Genomic DNA, 8,536 nt, shown 5'->3' with positions numbered 1-8,536 from the left:
TTATCATATTTAATAGTGAAGCACTTTTCTGAGTATCGACTTCAGTGCAAAGTTAATGCCGTACGAATATTGACATTAACCGTGCTAATGTCAAGGCATCAGCAGGAAGATGATATAAAATATACATAAATTTCAGCGTTATATGCAGGCAACTGTTAATAATTCAAATGATTGAATGCTGTCATAAATCTATCTGAAAGAGGGAAAATATATAGCGCTAAAGGCTTGCCATAATTCTTAAAAATGCACTCTTAACTTTGAAAAAGAAAGATTTGGAAAATATTTGAAAAAAATTTGATAAATTACTTTGAAATATAAACAATGTCTAATTTAATTTTTTTTTTTTTTTTGCTAAAAATTTTTGTTATTATTTTAAGTTTAGCATAAAGTCTGCATTAATAAATTTATTAAATATATTTTCACATTATTTATTTTACATTTATAAAAATATTTAAAAAAGGTAAATAAATAAGTTGTGCATAAAAGTATAAAACTTTGTTAAAATTATTTTATTTTAAATACATAAAATTTTATATAAAAATTGAAAAAAAAAATTGATTCATAGCTTTGGAGAGAGAAATAAAATGAGTGAACAAATAAAACATGAATCTTCATAAACAATTTCGAAGCCAGGATTGACGGTAATGTTTGACGGTAATACTGATTAATTTGATAATCAAATGCTAACAAATAATACGAGTAAGACGAGATATAAAGAAATAGAAACGGTGATCAGTTGAAACATAGACAGTTTCGATGACCCGAAAATAAATGTGACATGGGCCTGGAAGTTTTAAAATATCTATTATCTAATATTTCAATACTGAATTATCATTTCTTTCTATATCTGCCAACCTTTCGTACTGGTGTAAACTTAATCGTTGAACAAACAAATTGTCTCAGAAACCACGAAATATTAAATTGAAGTACTAATAGTTCTGGACAGAAAAATATAGACAATTGTCGAAAAATGTGCATATTTGTTAATTTTTACTTAATTCTTTATATTTAACAAATATTTTGTTTTTATTCATGTTTCGTTACTTGTCAGGTGGACCCACTCTATCATTTTTACGTCATTTAGAGATTGAAATAACTGTTCATCCTGTAAATTCGAACAGTAATACATTAAGTCATTATTCAAATAGTAGCTGTAAAAATTTACATAAACATCAGTAATTAGTTAGTAATAAGAGAAAAAATGAATAAGAGACATAAATTTATTAAATTACTAGCTACTGACTAGAGTGTAGTTACACAGCTACAGAAGCCTGCATTTTGAACTCTTGCACATGAATAAGTTTAAGCTCTTATTATAAAAATTTATATTACAGTATACATAAAAAAAATTTAACAAGCAATTTACTTTTATTTTAGTAAATTAAAACTGAGATTAAACACCCTTTAAGCATAAATTATGAAAACTCGCGCTATTAACCAGGATTAAGGCAGCAGAAGCTTTGAATGAACTAGCTAAAGGAAGTGAAAATTATTTGAATTTCCATCAGGAAATAAGTGTCTTGTAGGTGCCTAAAATATAGCACTTTAAAGGTCCTTGCGATGATAGTTTTAACAACGTTATAATTATAAAAAAAATTAAAATTTACTTAAAGTTGCAAATGTTTGACAAAATCTTCGATAAGTCGGGTTCATTACTGATAATATAGTCAAGTAGTATTTCCAACAATATAAGGAAATTGCTTGTGATATATATGTTAGTTTGCTTATATTAAGTCATCAAAAAAGAAGCATTTTAATGACAGAATATTGAGCCTACTTGAACGATACACATAATATCAAGAGACATATATATTTATATACTGAGATTAATAAGACATTCGGATAGTGCGAGTTGTATTAAAAATTCAAGAGGGGTTATATATATGTATATATATATATTATTTTAACGACAGAAATTTAACAAAAGCTGTATAATAAATCATCACTCATTAAATGAATCCATAGATTAAATTATATACTCAATTAATAAATGATAAAGTGTATAAGTAATTAGTGAATTAAGCGTAAAGGTAAAAGCACTTAACTCTTAAATATTTTTTATTTCATTAGTCTATCAAGCAGACATATTTATAACATGTAATCCCGGTAAGCAAATTAGTGAACGATCTAAACTACAAGGCACATAGGATCTGGGTTAGCGACTCAGTTGATGATCTACACTACAAGGCACTTAGGGTATATTTTTTATTGTGTAATTTTATTTAGGCCACGAAAGAATCTGAATTACTGAAGATATATTGTTTATATATATATTGTTCGGTGATAAATTCAAAATCGGTACAAAAAACTCAAATTGAAGGACATGATGATTTGTTTATTCTAGCATTTTTAAATTCATTTTTTATTTAGAAACTCTTTTACTTTTTAAATGTTTCAACAAAGTATTAATATTGTCATCGGTTTTAGTACTCAATGCGGCAGTCTATGTCTGTAAGTGGATAATCTCACTTCATCTTAATAGATGTAGAGAGTTGAGCACTTGTCGACACACCAAACTCATGTTACCAAAATCGTGGGCCAGAGAAGCGATAAAGGTGCTTAGCTATTCGCAGAGCACCCTAAGCTGGCTGACCTCACTAATTACTGGACATGGCAACTTCAAGTATCACCTCAAAAAGATAACTCTTGCTGAGGAAGACACTTGCACACTATGTCTAGAAGAAAAGGAGACAGCGGTGCATATATTGTGCCAATGTCCAGCACTGGCAAGTAGGAGGAAGAGTGTCTTCGGATACCATTGGGTTGGTGACGACTTGGCAGAAAACCTCAAGCTAAATGAGCCACTCCAGCTTTAACTCAATAACAACATCCGAGAATCGAAGGACAAAAAAGGACCCAAGTCGTTCGTGGTCTACTTCGACTAATCCTTCACTTCAGTGGGGCCACTTGTTGGACAGTGTGCTGTCCCAACGTCCCACCATATATAGTACTCAATGCCTAGAAGTTCTGTTGCTGACTGTACTAAAATGTGTACACTTCGATGTGACATCTATCGTCTACAGAAAATTGTAAAGATTTGTGGTACATAGTAGCATTTCATGATTAAGTTACTGATACACAAGAGTAATTTATCAGGGTATAAGAATTAAAAGCTATATAAATTTATTTAATAATATGTGAAAGTGATTCTGTTTCTGTTTGTTTTTATAAAATATTCTGTCTAGTACTGCAGAAGTTAGTATTCATAATAGCTTTCTATGCAATATATGTATTACTTAACTGAACACCGAGTTTCATATGAATTTTATTTTTGTTTTTAGAAAAATATTATGTTTTACTCAATTTCGATTTTATTTTTTGTGAAAAACAATTGCAAGGTCATATCTCCCACAGCAATTTGTTTGCTACTAAATTTATAAGTCTAGATTGGTAATACTGTCGAGTTCAGTAGACCAAAATGCAATTGACATACTAAAAATACAAGTACGATGGTTGGTAAAAACAGTTGAAGAAGCTAACATCACGGAAGGAAGTATGTGCTAAAATACCAGCAAATAACTGAAGTATACAAATAGTAATAAAAAATAAATATAAAAATTAAATTGTGCCGGGCACATTATTCCGCAGTTCGTGCGCAAAATTTCAGATTGAAAGCTCTGTGAGGTTCATTTGGAACTGGGGATTTATTGTATTTTTGCTGAGTTAAAAAATTTTAAAGCAAATGACCGTAATTTATTTTCGTACTTATACTTATATTTTCATTTTTATTTCTTTGTCGCTTTTTATATATTTTTATTGTTTGAATTTCGAAAAAAAAGATCCGATTTCTGTTAGATTTTAACATTTCCTTTCAATTATTGAGGAAAAAAGCATAGTCCACTGATGCCAGATGTTATTTTGCTGACGTTTCTGTTGAATATGCAAATTTTTTTATTTTTCTATTGACATTTATGCAATGAGAAAGCCAATTTTTGTTGCGTTCTGCGAATTTTTATGGAGGATAATTGAGTTGCTTTAAGCTCTGAATTCCAAATTTTTCTGAATATGTTTTCATATGCAAATACAATACTTATAGGACACTAATACTACGTATTTCAGTGTAAATTAATAAGATAAAAAAATTTGTATTGTGTATTATTACAGTATATGAAATATAGAAAGTAAATAAAGTTGAAGCGTTATAATTCAAGGATTTTCCTTATAATTGATTGAAGGACAGGGTAAAACATATATACCCAGTCAGCAGATCATTACGCCTAAAGTTTAAATTTTATACAATATTATATTATACGATATCATTTAATCTAAATACTTCTATAAATTACCATATTATTTATACTGCAAATATTTTTAAGAAAATTTAGACCTTTTTTAACAATTGTCTTTATCAGGGCTTTGAACATGAATTTTTTTCGTTCTGGTTCAAAACACAAAAAAAAATTTATCCGGTGTTCGCTCCGACAAAAATATCGACTTTTTTTTCGGTTTTCGGGTCGGTTTCGGCTCGAAGCCGTAGTCTATATTTCATGTGATCAATTATTTTTATCATACAAAATGAAAAATTGTTTTTGTTAAATTTTTACACAAATACTTTTTCTAATTAAAATTTTTATATTCACGACAAAGAATCTATAACGTATAGAAAATGAAATTTTTGTAGGAACATAGATTAGATATAGAAATCCATATTATTAGTATTAGTGAGCAAAGTTAACTAAAAAACAGAAGTTTCCATTAAGCTAACTTTTTGAGATGACCCTATAGCACAACAGAATATTATCTAACTAATAAAATTATACACTTACTTATAATATTTTTCATAGCGTATTAAGTCTTCCTGGCTAAAAATTATGTTCCTAATTATGTTTTTGATTTTATTTTTAAATATATAATATATTTCTTAAACAGAAAACTATATTCAGAAATAAATTCCAAAGATTCTACAAAGAATCAGTCTTGATAAGTAGTTTTTTATCTTGTCTATTCTGCCGTACAATTACCAACAATGATGAGAAATCATTAAAAGCATTCGATAGAAATATTCTTCGGAAAATCTATGGTCTCCTATGCGCTGGCAACGAGTATCTACTTAGAAGGAACGTTGAGCTGTATGAAGTACACCGTGACATTGACATACTTTTGCAATATTTAAGAATAAAACAATTCAGTGGTTTTATTGGTTTGGTATATCATGGAAAGTGCTTCGGCTAGAAAGGTGTTTGATTCAGCATCCGCCGAATCGGTAAAGGATGTCTCCACGGTAAAGGATCTCTCCACGGTAAAGGATGTCTTCATCTTCCACGAAAGGATCTGGTGATAGAAAGTCATTGATCGATCGGGTTGGCTGGCGGAGACTAGTGGAACCGGCCAAGGCCGACGTATGTCTGTAATAGCCAACTAAGAAACAAATTAATATACAGAACTCTGTTCGAATTTTTTGTTTTCTTCATTAAGGCGGGTTATTGTAACTTAAATAAGTAAATATATAAACAATGAATATTTATTTTTGTTATGCAATTATCACTAATTGAGATTTGTTAATTGTAAAGCGTAGTTATGCATTTATCGCTAATTGAGATCTGTTTATAGTGAAGTATAAATACAGTACCAGATTTTGGAACTGACTTCAATATTTTTTTTTGTAACAATTGTCTTTATTTCATGTGAAATATATTTGTTGTCATACAAGTAGTTCATGTAATTTTGCATTTATCGCTAATTGAGATCTGCTAATTGTCAAGTGTAAACATAATGGAAGATATTGGAACTCCTAATAAATTTTTTTTTGTTAATTCAGTACATTAGTAAAATGTTTAAAAACACGTTAAGTATTGAGCCAATATAATCTTAATACTACAGACATAAAAAAGAAATTAAAATAAATTAATTGTTGGTTGTCAAAATTTTCTAAAGAATGCAAAACCAATGAACAATATATTTAAAGTTTAAATATTTTGAAAATATTTGGTAAAAATGTGAGAGCATTAACTACTGAAGATGAGCAAGCAAATTTTCACAAATAAAATGTAAAAAGGACAAATACAAAAGTTGAAAAACATTTAATTAAATTTTTAAATAAAAGTTAGTAAAACTTTAGAAAATGTTAACGGTAGAAAGTACAAAATACTCGTAAAAGGACATAAAAGTATCTGACAATAGCTTGAAGCAATGACAAATGTTTCTTAGGAAACATTAAAGAAACAGCGTAGAGTGTAAATAAGAAAAATAACCTTTATTTTGAAGTTAGTAATATTAAAGAAACTTTTTATAAACATATATACTTATATATGTATATATTGTATATGTGTATATATATAAACTGGAAAATGTTTAAAGCCTGCCTTGCGTAGGACTTCAACAGAAAACACCGCAACGAGAAACATCGAAATTTGGTAAATGAGGCGAAACTGTCTTGGGCTGTACGTCATTATTTTTTTTATATTTATTTTTATTTTTTTTATATTTATTTTTATTTTTTTTAACAGACTTGTTTGCGAGCTGATGTAACTGATAAGTGAAAAGAATGAGTAAGCTTTTTCATTGTCTGATATAGCAGTTTCCAGTTCTGGGCTGCATTCTGCCAGTCCAACATACACAAAAAAAGCACCTGCTATTATATTAAAATCGTTAGCACTTACCACACTTAAATGTGGCGAACAGTTTTAAAAGAAGACTATAACAAATCATCCGCAGCTGAACAAAAGAAAAATCAAGAACGCACACCAGAACACCAGAAGATTCAGAAATGTGGCAGGAATTTTGGAACTCCAAATGTTTACCTACGCAAAGCCAAAAAGCAATTTAATCAATTGTTATGGTTCACTGTGAATCATTCCGTGTTACTTGCAGCAAATCCATGAGTTTCTTGGTACTTGGTACTACGTAGACTTGCAGACAATTGATTTTTTATGTTTTCGTAATTCACTTATGAAAACATTAAGAAAAATCTGCATTTCTTAAATAACAAACGTAATAGAAGTAATTTGCATTTTTTATTCTTATTCTTATTCAATTACTTAGTAATGGTACTTTTACTGCCGTGAGATGTAATTTTCAATTTTATATCAGATGGTGCAATTTATTTGAATAAAAATTTGAGTTAAAACATTTCAGTATTGTTTTTATTGTATTTAACTTTTTTTTAATAAAATGATTTGAAACGTTTAAAAACACAAAAAATATCCTTAAAAGATCGTTTTGGTTTTTTACGATGATAATTTTTTGATAAACATATTATAGATATTCTTTATAAGTTGTAATTTAACATCATATTTAAGATGGAAGTGACTATTATATTTAATAGGAACTAGTATATCTCATAAAGAGGCTTTCCAAAAATAGTGAAGTATAAATCATGAAACAAAAAAATCTTCTACAAACAGAATAGTATTGAAATTTAACAATTAAAAATAAAAATATAATTAATTAATTAAATTACTCTATAACTGGTTTATGATTTCGTTCTAATATAAACACAGCAAGTGAATTTGTTGGTAAAACTCTCACAGCTAATTAACAAAACTCCAGAAGAATGTGCGAGCATAAAAGTCAAGTACGGCTTTGTATCAGTTGGTTAAGAAGCACTGACTCTGAGCGTCGAATTTGGAAGGACACGAGTTCGATTACTGGTACTTGCATGCTCAAAAAGTTATTTATGAATTATTAAATACAAGAAATTTTTGCAAGACTACTTTTGTTGACCAATTTTTGTTGTTATAGTTTAATACTTTTCAAAACCTCTTTATCAATAATAATAAACTCTATAAAAATCTATAAAATTATCAGTATCCAAAAACTTTTAAATTTTTTAAAATTAAATAACTCTAACATTATGTCATCTATATACAAACTGCATGTTTCAAATTAAAATTTTTTTTTCATTTTCTGTAAAAAAATGCATGTTTTTTTCGACCAAATACCTTAAATTAAAGGAAATTGGTAACGGTATGAACTTTCAATTATGCATACTGTTCCACCACCTGATTTTGTCTTAAGCAACAAGGCGTCTTCTACATACCATACCCCAAACTCCTCTGCTAATTAATTACCAAATACTTATGTATGTTTCGTGTGTATAATATGTGTTCATATATGCTTTATATGGTTGATTAGGTTAAGAAAGCAGCAACTTTCTTAACGTTATGATTTATCTGAGAGCAAATGCTTTACAGAATGCCACCTTTATACTGTAAAAAAATTCACAAGGGACCGTTTGCACGAACTTACTTATTCGAAAATAATTTTAAAATTTTAAATTAACTATTAATTCCATGTAAAATATTGAATTAATTTTGTTTATTTATAGATATTGGCTAAAACTCTACAACGATAACTTTAAAAATCAATCGGTATATGTATATCTATAGTATATATCAATTTAAATTTGATAATCGCACGTTTGTTGGTACATACATAAATTTACATGGAATTATTTCCTTCAAATCTAAAAATAAATTAAGTTATCATCACCATAAACACAGGCTAAAAATATAAGTTAAGTTTTCTATAACATATGGCGATACGCATCTGATTAAATACACATAAATGCGCGCATATCAACAGCGAAACACACTGA

The sequence above is a fragment of the Teleopsis dalmanni genome, chromosome 2 (genome assembly GCF_002237135.1).
Source record: "Teleopsis dalmanni isolate 2A chromosome 2, ASM223713v2, whole genome shotgun sequence".
NCBI classification, from domain to species: Eukaryota; Metazoa; Arthropoda; class Insecta; order Diptera; family Diopsidae; genus Teleopsis; species Teleopsis dalmanni.
Note: the sequence above shows the minus strand (reverse complement) of the source record.